This window comes from Rhinatrema bivittatum, chromosome 6, assembly GCF_901001135.1.
Source record: "Rhinatrema bivittatum chromosome 6, aRhiBiv1.1, whole genome shotgun sequence".
Lineage (NCBI taxonomy): Eukaryota > Metazoa > Chordata > Amphibia > Gymnophiona > Rhinatrematidae > Rhinatrema > Rhinatrema bivittatum.
The window spans coordinates 291,106,889-291,120,287 of NC_042620.1; the positions used below are offsets into that span (position 1 = coordinate 291,106,889).

The 13,399-nt window shown below is 46.6% G+C and overlaps 1 protein-coding gene across 5 annotated transcripts in view; it reads right to left on the minus strand.

The window, feature by feature from the left end:
- NUP62CL (nucleoporin 62 C-terminal like) overlaps positions 1 to 13,399 on the minus strand; it is a 127,157-nt gene that overhangs the window by 106,361 nt on the left and 7,397 nt on the right. The window lies entirely within an intron of this gene.

Genomic DNA, 13,399 nt, shown 5'->3' on the forward strand with positions numbered 1-13,399 from the left:
TAACCAGATTATTTCAGTTTTTTTGGGGGTTCATTGAGAGTTTCCATTGAGCTAGTTTTCTTTTATTTTAAACATGTATTCGGAAATTTGAGATGTTTTTTCAAATGATTTAGTTAGAGGGATATAGAATTGTAGATCATCTGCATATAAACAGTTTAAGCCCAGATCAGTTAGTAATTTGCAAATGGGCAGCATGTACATATTAAATAATGTTGCTGAGAGCGCTGATCCTTGTGGAACGCCAGTTGTGCTTTGGAAGTTGTTGGACAAGTAATTGCCAAGTTTTACTTGGAATGATCTATCTGCGAGGAAGGAGGTGAAGCATTTTAGCACATTTCCAGCTATCCCGGATTTTTTGTTTTTTTAAACTGTTAACATAGCAGCTTATATTCAACAGTGACGAAGGCAGCTGTTAGATCAATTAGGACTAGGCAGTACGATTTGTTTGAGTCAAAACCTCGTAAAATAGGATCAGTTAAGGATTGAAGAAGAGTTTGTTGAGTGGTTTTTCTGAAATCCAAATTGGTTAGGATAAAGTATCTTATCTTCAAGATGATTTTCTAGTTGGGTAGACAACTTTTTCAAGTATTTTCGCAATGAAGGTTAGGTTCAAGATTGGACAGTAGTTATTCCAATCATCAGGTCTTCCAGATTTATTTTTTTAAATTGGTTTTATAACTGCCTGTTGTAAACCTTTGGGCATATAACCTTCCTCAAGGGAGAGGCTGACTAGAGTTGTGATTGTGGGAGTTGTTTTCTGGTTTACTTGTTTTAATAGGGTGGATGGTATCGGGTCAAGGGGGATGTGTAGCAGGTTTTAGTTTGGCTATAATTTTATTTATCTCTAGTTTCGATACTATGTCGAATGATGATCATTTACCTTGTGCAGATAGATCTTCAGTTGCGATTGGAGGGCAGAAATAGGTGATTTGTTGATTCAGCATTTTGATTTTTTCTGTTAGTGCTGTTGCATAATCACTACATGAAGTTTTTGTAAAGTAGATGTTTGTTGTGTGATGTGAGGAAGGGTCATTAATTAGACTCTTAACTGTCTCAAACAGAAGTTTTGAGTCAAAAATTATTCCATGTATCTGTTTTGCATAATATTCTTTTTTTGATTTGTTCGTTAATGTTCTGTAACGGGATAGATGAGATTTGTATCTTCTAAGTGATTCAGCGGTAGGGTTATTTTGCCATTTTTTTCTTCTTTTCTTAGTAGTTTTTGGGCTCTTTCAGTTTATCATTATATATCAGGGTTTTAATTTTCTCAGATTTTCATTTAGACTTTTTGTTGAATGGGGCTGTTTATCAGCAATTTCTTTGATCATATTTTCCCATGAATTAAATGCATCGTAGCAGCTGTTTAGTTTTAAATCATTCATTTTTATCTCTAATGCTTTAGAGTTTCTGTTTTTATTTTCTTTCTGAATGTTATGTTGTTTTTCATCTCAGAGCTTTTAGTTATTAGTATATATATATAAGATCAGCCTTGATTAGATGGTAGTCAGACCATGGAATTGTCTTATGTTTAGTTCTTATATTGAAGTAATTAGGATTTGCAAATACTAAATCAAGTGTGTTGCCAGGTTTGTGTTGAGTCCAACCTAAGGCTTCCATTGCATCTAGGAACAAGTCACAAGCGGTAGATCTTGGTAAAACATTTACGTGTAGATTAAAATTTCCTAAGATTATTGTTGATTCTGGAGTATGGAATTCTTTTGTGAAGAGTTCAATAGTGGGTGAGCAATCTTTTTGGAGTAAGCCAGGAGGGTAGTATACCAAGCCAATATTCATCTGTTTTGATTTTAAGATAGCTACTTCATATTGCGCAGGAGGTAGACCCTTGGGCCGAGGTGGGGTTGACGCTACCCGTAGGGGAGGACCTACAGGTCCCCACCATCAGTAGGTGGAGCTGGTTGACCGACAGAGGCCAGCTGGAGCTTCGCCAATATCAGCCCTTGTTCTCCGTGGGTTGAGCCTTTGGGTACCTTGGCCAGCTGGAGTTAGGTGGGCCTCCATCCGTGGTCTTTGAGAAGATGAAAAGGAGGTCAGCCAGAGGGCAGTAACCACAGGAGTGGAGAGCCTGTACTGGATGAGGCGGCGTCACGGAGACCCAGGTGCCAATAGGAACAAGAGTCAGACAGAGGGCGCCCGAGCGTAAACAGGCCAAAGCCTGAAAGGCCAAGTCCAGGACTGAGACTGTAGAGGTGTCAAAAAGTAGTCAGGGCAGGCAGAAGACAAGAAGCAGTGGCAAGGCAAGGCAAGGCTGAGGTCAGTCCAGGAGATGACCCTTAGCGTGGTCAGATGAAGCAGAGGTCAGGTCCAGGAGATGACCCGTAGCGTGGTCAGGCGAAGCAGTGGTTGGGTCCAGGAGAAGATCAATATGAAGGATTGACGAAGCACAGGAACTAGGAGAAGACAAAGACCAGGATCAGGAACATGAGGAAATCACCAAGGAGGCAACGAAGTACACGTCCAGTGTGGAGACCTGTTGCAAAGGCGACTAATAGGAGCTGAGCCCAGCCTTTTATACTAGAGCTCAGTGATGTCATCTGGGGCCGCGGGTTGGATTCCCGCTGCGGCCCCTTTATAAGGGCCGGAAATGCACGGTGTGGGACAGCAGCATCTCTCCACGGACCACACGGAGAGACCCGCCATGGTGCACAGGAGTCAGCCATGGAGACAGGAGCGCCGGGGACGGCCCAAGGCCGGAAACAGCGGCCCACAGCCACGAGGGAATTGGAGTCTGATGCTGGAGCAGGCAGAAGAGGGTAAGAGGGCTTGGCCGCGGCCAGCACACGCAACACTTCATATGGAGGGTAAATTTCAATTTTCTTTAGAGTTAATTTGACTTCTCTTTTTGCAGATAATTAGTAGGCCTCCACCTTTCCTTTTTTGTCAAGGAATATGGAATAGATCGTAGTTAGGATGAGATAATTGGTTTAAAAGAATATTGTCCTTGTCGTTTAGCCAGGTTTTGGTTATGCAAAATATTTAGGGTTATTGTTTATCTATGATATCCTTGATAAGTGGTTTGTTTTTTTTAATTGGATTAATCATTTAGTAGCAGGGTGAACAGTAAGCAAGTTTTGATATTTTGGTTTTTGGAGATGGCTGTGCGATGTAAATATTTATCAATATTGTTAAGGTATTTGTTTTTGTATTTGTGGTCATTATGTCACTGTTCTTTCTGTTACCTGTTATTGGAACTATTTTGATTTTGGAATCCATGCTAGCCAGAGATGATTCAGAAATAAGAGTGAAGTAGTGTCCTTGGGTGGTCTCCCAGAAAAATGGTAATAACCTAGGGTAAGTCAACCAGAGTGGGGGATAGATGGTTGAGGAAAATGTAGCAGATGATATTAGATGGTTTCTAATTGTGGGTATTTTAAGGTGTCTTCATGAAATGGTGTCCTTGGCCAGTGTCTTCTGGTGGTGTAGTCGTTCAGGTGGAGATTTTGTTTTGGTGTTGGTTAAATCAGTGGTGATCTTAAGATGAGATTTCATGTGTCAGTGGCGTCATTAGGTGGTTTAATTAGGATTTGATCTCAGGTGGATATTGAGGGTTTGCTGGGTGGAGGAAAACGAAAATTCATAGCTTATTCTACCCTTTATAATGACTGGGGTTGTGGGGTAGTGGATCTTTCCTTTTTTTCCTTAATTTAGGAGCTCAATTGCCATCTCCAGAATCTTCTCATATCACCTCAGCTCAGTAGCTCTCCTTCCTCTTTTCACTTCAGCAGATCAATTGTTTTATCCTGTCTTTTCTCACCTCATCACTGCAGCTCAGTAGCTCTCTCCTCCCTCTTCACATCTATAATCTCTTCCTCCTTCTGACATTTACTCTCATTCTCTCTCCTCTACACTCATTTCGCTTCTCCTCCCTCTTTTCACCTCTTCATTGCTGTTTTCCCTTCTCTCCTCTCTTCACACTTCCTCACTCTCTTTTCACCTCTTCACTCCTCTCACAACAGCAGCAGCAGCAACCGAAGCACCCAATCTTTTGCCTCCTTTCCTCCCTTCAGTGGCCTAGTTCACAGCTCTCTCAGGACTTGGGGTATGAGGCACACAATTTTTTTTCTCTCTCTCACAGCTGCCTCACAAGTCCAATTGATGCTCCTCACTCCACTCCTCTGGAGGAGGCTGCATGAGGCAATCGGAGAGGGAGGATGGGCGTGTGGCACAAGGTCTTCTAAAGCGCACTGTTCCCAAGGAGGAGGAACTCAGCAGGTGAGCAGGCAGTCTGCAGTCAACCCCGCTGTCGGGAAGAGGAGGCAGAGTTAGACAGAAGCCAGGAGAGCAGGAGCAAGGCCGAGTGCACGGTCGGGAAGGTCGTGGCAGCCCTCCGTTGAGAGGAGGAGGCAGAAGCCTGGAGAGCAGGTAGGTTGTATCAGATGAGAGGGAGGAAGGGAGGGCTGCAGTTCTCTGGAGGAGATACTCACGGAGGGTTAAAGATTAGAGAGCAGCAGGCCCTGGCAGTCGGGAAGGAGGGCAGGTTGGTGGGAATACCTCTTGTTGAGGTGGTCCACTGCTCAGGAGGGTAAGCTGGCTTCACGCACTGCTCCTGGGCTTTACCAAGGGGGCCTCACCAGGGATCAGGAACCGACCCCAAGTCCTTGCTCCTCACCACAGGATCAGCTAAACGTCATGTTTATGAGGCAGTGGCTACCACTTTTCCTTTGTCAGTATAATGGCATACTTTTAGGTAGCTGATTACCAGATGGTGAGATTCTTAACACTCAGCTACAAGGACGATTGCAAGAGATTTAGATCTCTTCTTGGTCAGAGCAACGAGGTTAGGCTACCATCTTAACCCATGGGTAGGAAAATTATGTGGAAGGGACACTCTTACAGTGAATTTCTAGGGAAATTCTGCTCAAAATATTTAAAATTCTGCATCTTTAAGTAATAACTTTTTTCTGTATTTAAAATTAATTACTTTTATTTTATTTTGACCACTATCAAGTATGCAGAATTTTGCAGAATTTTAAGCTTTTGTGCGCAGAATTTTAAATATTTTTTGCACAAGAGTAAATTTTATTCTTTAGAATACTTTCAACCATTTTTCCTGGCACTGACATCAGGCTCACCGATCTGTAGTTTCCTGGATCACCCCTGGAACTCTCTTTAAAAGCCTGCATTACATTAACCACTCTCCAATCTTCAGGTGCCATAGCTGATTTTTACAGATTAGCAACAGTAGGTCTGCAATTTCATTTTTCAGTTCTTTCCCTTTGTTAGATGACAACTAGACTAAATCCTTCTCTTTGTTAACACTTACTGCTGGCTTGCATTCTTTCTTGTCCCATCTTCCTCTTTCCTTGTTCTTGGCAACCAACTTCCACACTGATCTTATGCCTCCAAACTTCTTGCCTTAACCAGCTCATTTGACGTCCAACTATGCTCGAACACCACTCACCAGCATAGTCAAAGCTTTCACTAAGTCCTTTCCTTCAGATGCTCTCAGGCTTCTCCATCTTTGTTCTTCCCCTCTCTGATTATCAACTGATAACTTTCACACTTAACTAACCATCCTTTACTACAGTCTTGTCCAGTCACTACCAAAACGTCAGGAATCTCCAGGCTAATAACAGGACTGCCACAAAAGGTGGGCAAGAAAGGCAAAAGTCCTGGAAGCCAGGCCAGGGGAATGAAGAGGGGGGGGAGGGGGGCCATAACGCCCTTTTGAATGCCACAACACCCTTTTGAATCAATCTGTGAGTCTGTGAACATTCAAACCCAGAATGGAAGGAAGCGCTGAAAGCAACTCTTTCCTAGGGTGCTGTTCTGTCAGCAACTGCCCTATCATTCTCTCCTCTATAATCTTGTCAGTGTATTGTCCAGGCAGTTTCTTGTAATATTATACACTGTTCTGAACACACTTGCCCCATCCTGTAAGGCTTACCAAATTCCAAAACTCACTCATTTCCAGAGAGTTTGCTTCCTATGTTCCTGTGTGGGCATCTCTGGCTAAAATCCTGTTCCCATGCTAACCTCCTACATTTCAAATTCACTTGTCTTCTTGCAGTCTGTTACTGCATTCACCAAGCAAAGAACCATGGATCTGAGTCGGGTTTTTTGACAGATTCTCTTATGCATGAAATGGATAAGGGCTGCACTGGGATCTTGGTTCAACTGGGTCTCAATGCAGCCTTTGACACTGTAGATAATGGGATATTACTGATTAGGCTCTCTCAACTAGGCATTGGCGGGACAGTTATATCCTGGTTTCAGTCATATATAACTGACAGACAAAGGTGCGTCCTTATGGGTTCTGACTCTTCAGGCTGGATTCCAGTTAAATCTGGGGTCCCTCAGGGCTCAATATTAGCACCTATTTTAAGGTATTTGCAGCTATTGTGTGAAGTTTTGCACAAGTTAGTTATTTTCTTTTCTTATCTACTCTGATTTACAATTTTATATTCCCACCCACTGGGGTAACAATGACTATAAAGTTTTGTTTGAAACCTGTAGGCAGTCAGTATAGACATGGTTGAGAGAACACATGCTTATGTTTAATATCTCTAAAACCTCCTATTATGTTGATAGGAATGAAGAGAGCTGATTATGTGCCTACTATAGATTATGGAGGTTTGCAATTTACAATGCTGTGCCCAAAATTTGGAGGGTCTTATTAGACAGATCTCTCTTTAAACAATCATGTAAAAAGTAATCAAGGTAGCTTATTTTTTTAAAAACTACTGAAGCCACTTAAAAGGCTGTTGCCTAGTGATTTGTTTAGATCAGTTCTACAGGCTTTGTTATATGGGCAGTTAGACTGTTGTAATAGTCTATATAAATCTATCTCAAAAAATCTTAAAGGCCTTGCAAATGATCTAGCATGCTGCTGCTGCCCGAATGTTGTCAGGTGTAATTCATACAGAGCATGCTATGCCAGTTATGTACAGCCTACGTTGGCTACCGATAGGGCTTAGAAGCCGATTTAAAACTGTTTTCATTCACAAATTATTGTATTCAAGTGTACCTTGTCCCTTAGCAAATACTCTGGAGTTGCACTCCACTGAATGTCAATTACATCCCACTGATATTCAGTTATTAATAGTTCCCTCGGTCTAGACATTTAAGTTCCAAGTATCACATATACGTTGTTTTTCTCACTATGGCATAGTCTGCTGGAATGCACTGCCTATAGAACTATGAATGGAGAGAGATCTGAACATTTTTCGTAAATAAGTGAAAGCTTTATATTTTGCTGAAACCTATGGAAGAACAGTGTAAATCGGCAATTATTTTTATTACTGTTGTTACTAATGTAACATGTCATCTGCATAGAGGCAGATGACATCCAGATCCTCATCCCCATCACAGAATCAATTCAAAAAACCTTCGCCTACTGGGAGAATTGTCTTCAACCAATTAAACAACTACTCTCCAGCCTGAACCTGATTCTAAACTCCAGCAAAACAGAGATGCTACTGATTTCACACAACCCAAACACCCACCCACCTAGCCTTACACAACCCACATCTTTAAACATGGATCTCTCTGCAGACGTCAGGAATCTAGGAGCATGGATTGACAACCAACTTAACCTAAAAAAATTTATAAACACAACCACCAGGGACTGCTTCTTTAAACTACAGGTCCTAAAGAAACTAAAGCCACTCCTTCACTTCAATGACTTTCGCCTCGTTCTGCAATCCATTATTTTTTCCAAACTTGATTACTGCAACTCAATCCTACTTGGCCTCCCCTCCAACAGCATTAAGCCTCTACAGATGGTACAAAACGCCGCAGCTAGAATCCTAACTCTAATAGAAGAGACCATATCACCCCCATCTTGAGCAACCTCCACTGACTACCCATCAAACAGAGAATCCTATATAAAACCTTAACCATTATTCATAAAGCAATTCATAACGTCGCACCTATATCACTACAAACTCAACTTCGTCCACACTTATCCTCCAGACCCATCAAAAGCGCCTACAAAGGCACATTAGTCGCAGCTCCAGCTAAATCAACACTAAGAAAAAGAGCACTCTCAACTGCGGGACCACACCAATGGAATGCTCTCCCATCAGACATATGCCTCGAACCCAGTCTACCAGAGTTCAAAAAAAGGTTAAAAACCTGGCTCTTCAGGCAAGCGTTTCAATTCCCAGAGTGTAACTAGACACCTCCTCCTGACTTTCAGATCCAATCATTGCAGCATGTCACTAACACCATTGACACTTAATTTATATACTTGCTTTTTCACAATGTGTATTTAACAGTCATTAATCACATTCTATATAACTGTATACTTGTATACTCTATATGCTACTAAAGTTCCCTGTAAAAAGTTGAACACACATACTGTTTCAAAACACGAATAATGTCAAATGTTATTTGTTAAATGTTATTGTTACTTTCAATGTTCCTTGTAATAAGCCCAGGTCGGACTGCCCCAACCAGGGTAACTTGTTTATTGTAAACCGGATTGATTTGTATTGTATAGGAAAATTAGTTTCTTACCTGATAATTTTCGTTCCTGTAGTACCAAGGATCAGTCCAGGACACCTGGGTTGTGACTCCGCACCAGTAGATGGAGACAGATTAAAACTTGTGGGCGGAGCCATATATAAGCCCCTGTGCCAGTCACAGCCCCTCAGTCATACGTAATGTCAAAGTAGAAAATCCAAAAGCCAACATAGCTAACTATAGAAATTCACTAAGAAAACCAAAAAACAACTACAACACCCCTACAGGAAAACAGACTCCCCAACCGGGAGAGCGAACAAAACAAGGGGTCAGCGTATTAAAAAACAACAATGAGCGGACTCTCCGTTACTATAGCGCAATACTGCGGGCGGGATCCTGGACTGATCCTTGGTACTACAGGAACGAAAATTATCAGGTAAGAAACTAATTTTCCTTTCCCTGTACGTACCAGGATCAGTCCAGGACACCTGGGATGTACCAGAGCTAAGTTACCGAGGGTGGGAAGCAGAGAGTCCCGCTCGGAGTACCCTCTCTCCAAATCCCCCAGCATCAGCAGCCTGAACATCCAACCGGTAATGTTTAATGAATGTATGCAACGATTTCCAGGTAGCCACCCTACAAATCTCTTGAGGCGATACCTGAGAAAATTCCGCCCAAGACGCAGCATGAGACCTCGTTGAATGAGCACGAAGACCCACCGGCGGTGATTTACCGCGCAAAATGTACGCGGAACCAATGGCCTCCTTGAGCCAACGGGCGATCGTCGTGCGGGACGCAGCAGAACCTTTCTTTGGACCCGATGTCAACACAAACAGATGATCCGTCAACCGAAATGAATTTGTGACCTCTAGATAGCGAAGAAGAGACCTCCGCACATCTAGCTTTCTCAAGTCCCTTGATTTCGGGTCAGAAGACTCCCCTACCGCAAAAGAAGGAAGTTCAACTGATTGATTCAAATGAAAAGCCGATACGACCTTAGGCAGAAAAGATGGAACGGTCCGCAAGGAAACCCCCGAATCGGAAATGCGCAAGAAGGGCTCCCTACAGGACAAAGCCTGCAACTCGGAAACTCGACGAGCGGACGCAATCGCTATCAGGAATACAGTCTTCAACGTGAGATCTTTGATCGTAGACCGCTTAAGAGGCTCAAACGGAGCTGAGCATAAGGCCGAGAGCACCCAGTTGAGGTTCCAAGATGGACAAGGGAACCGCAAAGGAGGACGGAGGTGTTTCGCTCCCCTAAGAAAACGGGAAATATCAGGGTGGAGAGCCAGGGAGACTCCCCTGACTTTACCACGCAAACAACCAAGCGCCGACACTTGGACCCGTAGGGAACTGCATGCTAAACCTTTGGCCAGCCCAGCCTGGAGAAAAGCCAAAATATCAGGAATAGTAGCGGAAGTGGGATCCAGACCCCGCTCTACGCACCACTCTTCAAAAACTACCCAGACTCTAACATAGGCCAGAGATGTAGACTGCTTCCTGGATCTCAGCAATGTGGCAACTACCGCATCTGAGTAACCTTTGCGCTTCAAACGATTCCTCTCAAAAGCCATGCCGCGAGACAGAAGTGATCCGCATCCTCTAAACAGACGGGGCCCTGACGAAGGAGCCCCGGAAACCCCTGTAGACGAAGGGGCGGCGCCACCGACAATTGGATCAGATCCGCAAACCACGGACGGCGCGGCCATTCCGGCGCCACCATGATCACGTTGGACGGGTGCAATTCTATGTGCCGCAGGATTTTGCCGATCATGGGCCACGGTGGGAACACATACAGTAGCACCTCCGCTGGCCAGGGAAGAGCTAACGCGTCGACCCCTTCTGCTCCTCTTTCTCGTCAACGACTGAAAAATCTCGGAGCTTTTGAGTTGTGCCACGTGGCCATCAGGTCCATGTGGGGCGTTCCCCAAGTCCTGCAAATGAGAAGAAACGCTTCTTCCGCCAGCTCCCACTCTCCCGGATCCAGGTGGTGCCGGCTGAGGAAGTCCGCCTGGACATTGTCGACTCCTGCTATGTGAGACGCAGCGAGATCGCTGAGATGCCGCTCTGCCCAGGCCATCAAGGAACGCGCTTCCTCCGCTACTTGAGGGCTTTTCGTCCCGCCCTGGCGATTGATGTAAGCCACGGTGGTAGCGTTGTCCGACAATACTCGGATCGCCTTTCCTCGTACGAGGGGTAGAAAAGCTTGCAATGCCAGACGGACCGCCCTGGACTCTAGGCGGTTGATAGACCACCGGGTCTGATCTTCTGACCACAGACCTTGAACCGATTTCCCTTGGCAGACTGCACCCCAACCGGAAAGACTGGCATCTGTGGTCACCACTGTCCAGTTGGGAAGGAGAAGAGATACTCCACAGGAGAGATGTTTGGAGTCCAGCCACCAGCTCAGGCTGGAGCGCGCCTGACTGTCGAGATGCAGTGGAAGATAAAATTCCTCTGAAATCGGTTTCCAGCGGGAAAGCAATGAAAACTGCAGCGGCCGTAGGTGAGCGAATGCCCAAGGGACTAACGCCAGCGTGGAGGCCATAGATCCGAGAACCGTCAGGTAATCGCAGACTCGCAGACGGTGCTGAGACAAAAGCCGTCGCACCTGAGACTGTAATTTGCATATCCGTTCCTGAGAGAGAATCACTCTGCCCCGTTTTGTGTCGAAGACGGCTCCTAGATACTCCAAGGACTGAGTGGGTTCCAGATGACTCTTGTTGTAGTTGACCACCCAGCCCAGGGACTGCAAGAATTGAAGCACCTTGGCTACCGCCTGCCGACACAAGCTCTCTGACTTCGCCCGAATCAGCCAATCGTCGAGGTAAGGGTGAACCAGGAGGCCTTCCCGACGTAAGTGCGCCGCCACCACCACCATCACTTTCGTGAATGTCCGAGGCGCTGTCGCCAGGCCGAACGGAAGAGCCCGGAACTGGAAGTGTCTTCCCAGAATGCAAAACCGTAGGAACCGCTGGAACGCTGGTTGGATGCCCACATGAAGGTATGCTTCTGTGAGATCTAGTGACGCAAGGAATTCTCCTGGCCGCACTGACGCAATCACCGAACGAATGGTCTCCATCTTGAAGTGAGGGACCCGAAGGCATCTGTTGACTCCTTTGAGATCCAGAATGGGTCGGAAAGTGCCGTCTTTCTTGGGAACTATGAAGTAAATGGAATAACGGCCCTTGCCGTACTGATCGGCCGGAACCGGAGAGATGGCCCCCAAGCTTTCTAGTCTTCGAATGGTATCTAGCACCGCCGCTTTCTTCTTGGGATCTTTGCAGGGCGAGACCAGGAATTTGTCCACTGGGATGCGAGCAAAATCTAACTCGTAACCGTGTCTTATCACATTGAGGACCCACTGATCCGACGTAATGCTGGCCCATTCCTCGAGGAACAAGGATAGACGCGCCCCCACGTTTGGGACAACGTGCTGAGGACGCAAGGAGGGATGGGCCAGCCGAACTTCATTGCGAAGGCTTGGACCCCGCACCCGACGGGGCTCCTCCTTGCCTGCCAAAACGTTTGCCTCGAAAGGACTGCTGCCAGTGAGTGTTCCGAGAAGAGGACGGTCTATAAGAGGACCCGGTGGATCTTTGTGGCCTGGACTTTCGGGATCCCCGGAAACGAGCTCTGCTGGAAAAAGAAGAGCGCGCCCGGGCCCTATCCTCTGGCAGCTTAAACGCTCGGTTCTCACCTAGAGAAACCATTAAGTCATCTAACTCCTTTCTGAACAGCAATTTCCCTTTAAAGGGTAACGCCCCGAGGTGAGCCTTGGACGAACCATCCGCCGCCCAGTTGCGTAGCCAAAGAAGACGGCGTGCCGACACCGCTGCTACCATGGACCTAGCTGAAGTGCGTAAAAGATCATGGAGCGCATCAGCCCCATATGCAATAGCCGCTTCCAACCTATCTGCTTGGGAAGCCTCCTCCGGAGAGAGATCCGCATTAGCCTGCAATACTTGGGCCCAGCACAGACTAGCACGCATAGCAAAGTTCGTGCAAATGGCAGCTCGTACTCCTAGGGCGGAAACCTCAAAAATCTTTTTGAGTTGAACCTCCAACTTTCGGTCCTGAATATCCCGGAGGGCAGTTGCTCCCGTGACCGGGATGGTAGACCTCTTCGTGACAGCGGAGACCGCCGCATCCACCTTCGGGAGTCTGAGGAGTTCCAACGCCTCCTCCGGTAAAGGGTAGAGCTTATCCATGGCTTTGCTGACTTTCAAACCCAGCTCCGGAGTATCCCATTCCTTGAAGAGGATATCCGTGGATGAGAAATGAAAAGGGAAGGCGACCGCCGGCCCTGTGAGGCCGAGCAAAACGGGATCCATGTTCGCCTCCTGGCGGACCACCACTGGGGGAGCCTCAATCCCCAGCTCCTGGAGAATGGCTGGGATGAGAGGTGACAGTTCCTCTCTGCGGAATAGCCGCACCACCTTGGGGTCATCCCCGTCTAAGGCCTGTGCACCTTTCCCTGCACTAGGCTGTGCCGTTGCATCCGGTGCTGCCGTCCCGGCCCCCATCAGGGGCTCTTCGGAGGCCTCCGTACCCGTCCCGGGGGAATCCTCGGAATCCGATTCCTGCGGCAGCCCCCGGGGAAGCCGCTTCCCTCGGGACGAACTCTGGGCGATCTCCGCACCCTTCCTGGCCTTCTTTTTCCGAGGCGGGGACTTGCGGATAGCAGTACGCGAGACATCCCCCCGTATGCGCTTGCTGCGCTTATATCTGAGGACTTGTGCGCGTAACAGCGCAAAGTCCTCAGAAAATTCTCCGGAACCCGCTGAATCGCTACTCGAGTCCCCCGGGGACCGAATCCCCTCCGAGGGGACCTCCCTCGCTTTGTCACGCTGCGGGGAAAGCGCTGGAGGTAGAGACGAAGCCCCCACTGTCTCTCTGGAAATTTCCCGGCCCGTGGCCAAAATGGCTGCCACTCCCGCGCTAAGCGGGAACAGCTCCTGAGGGGTGACAG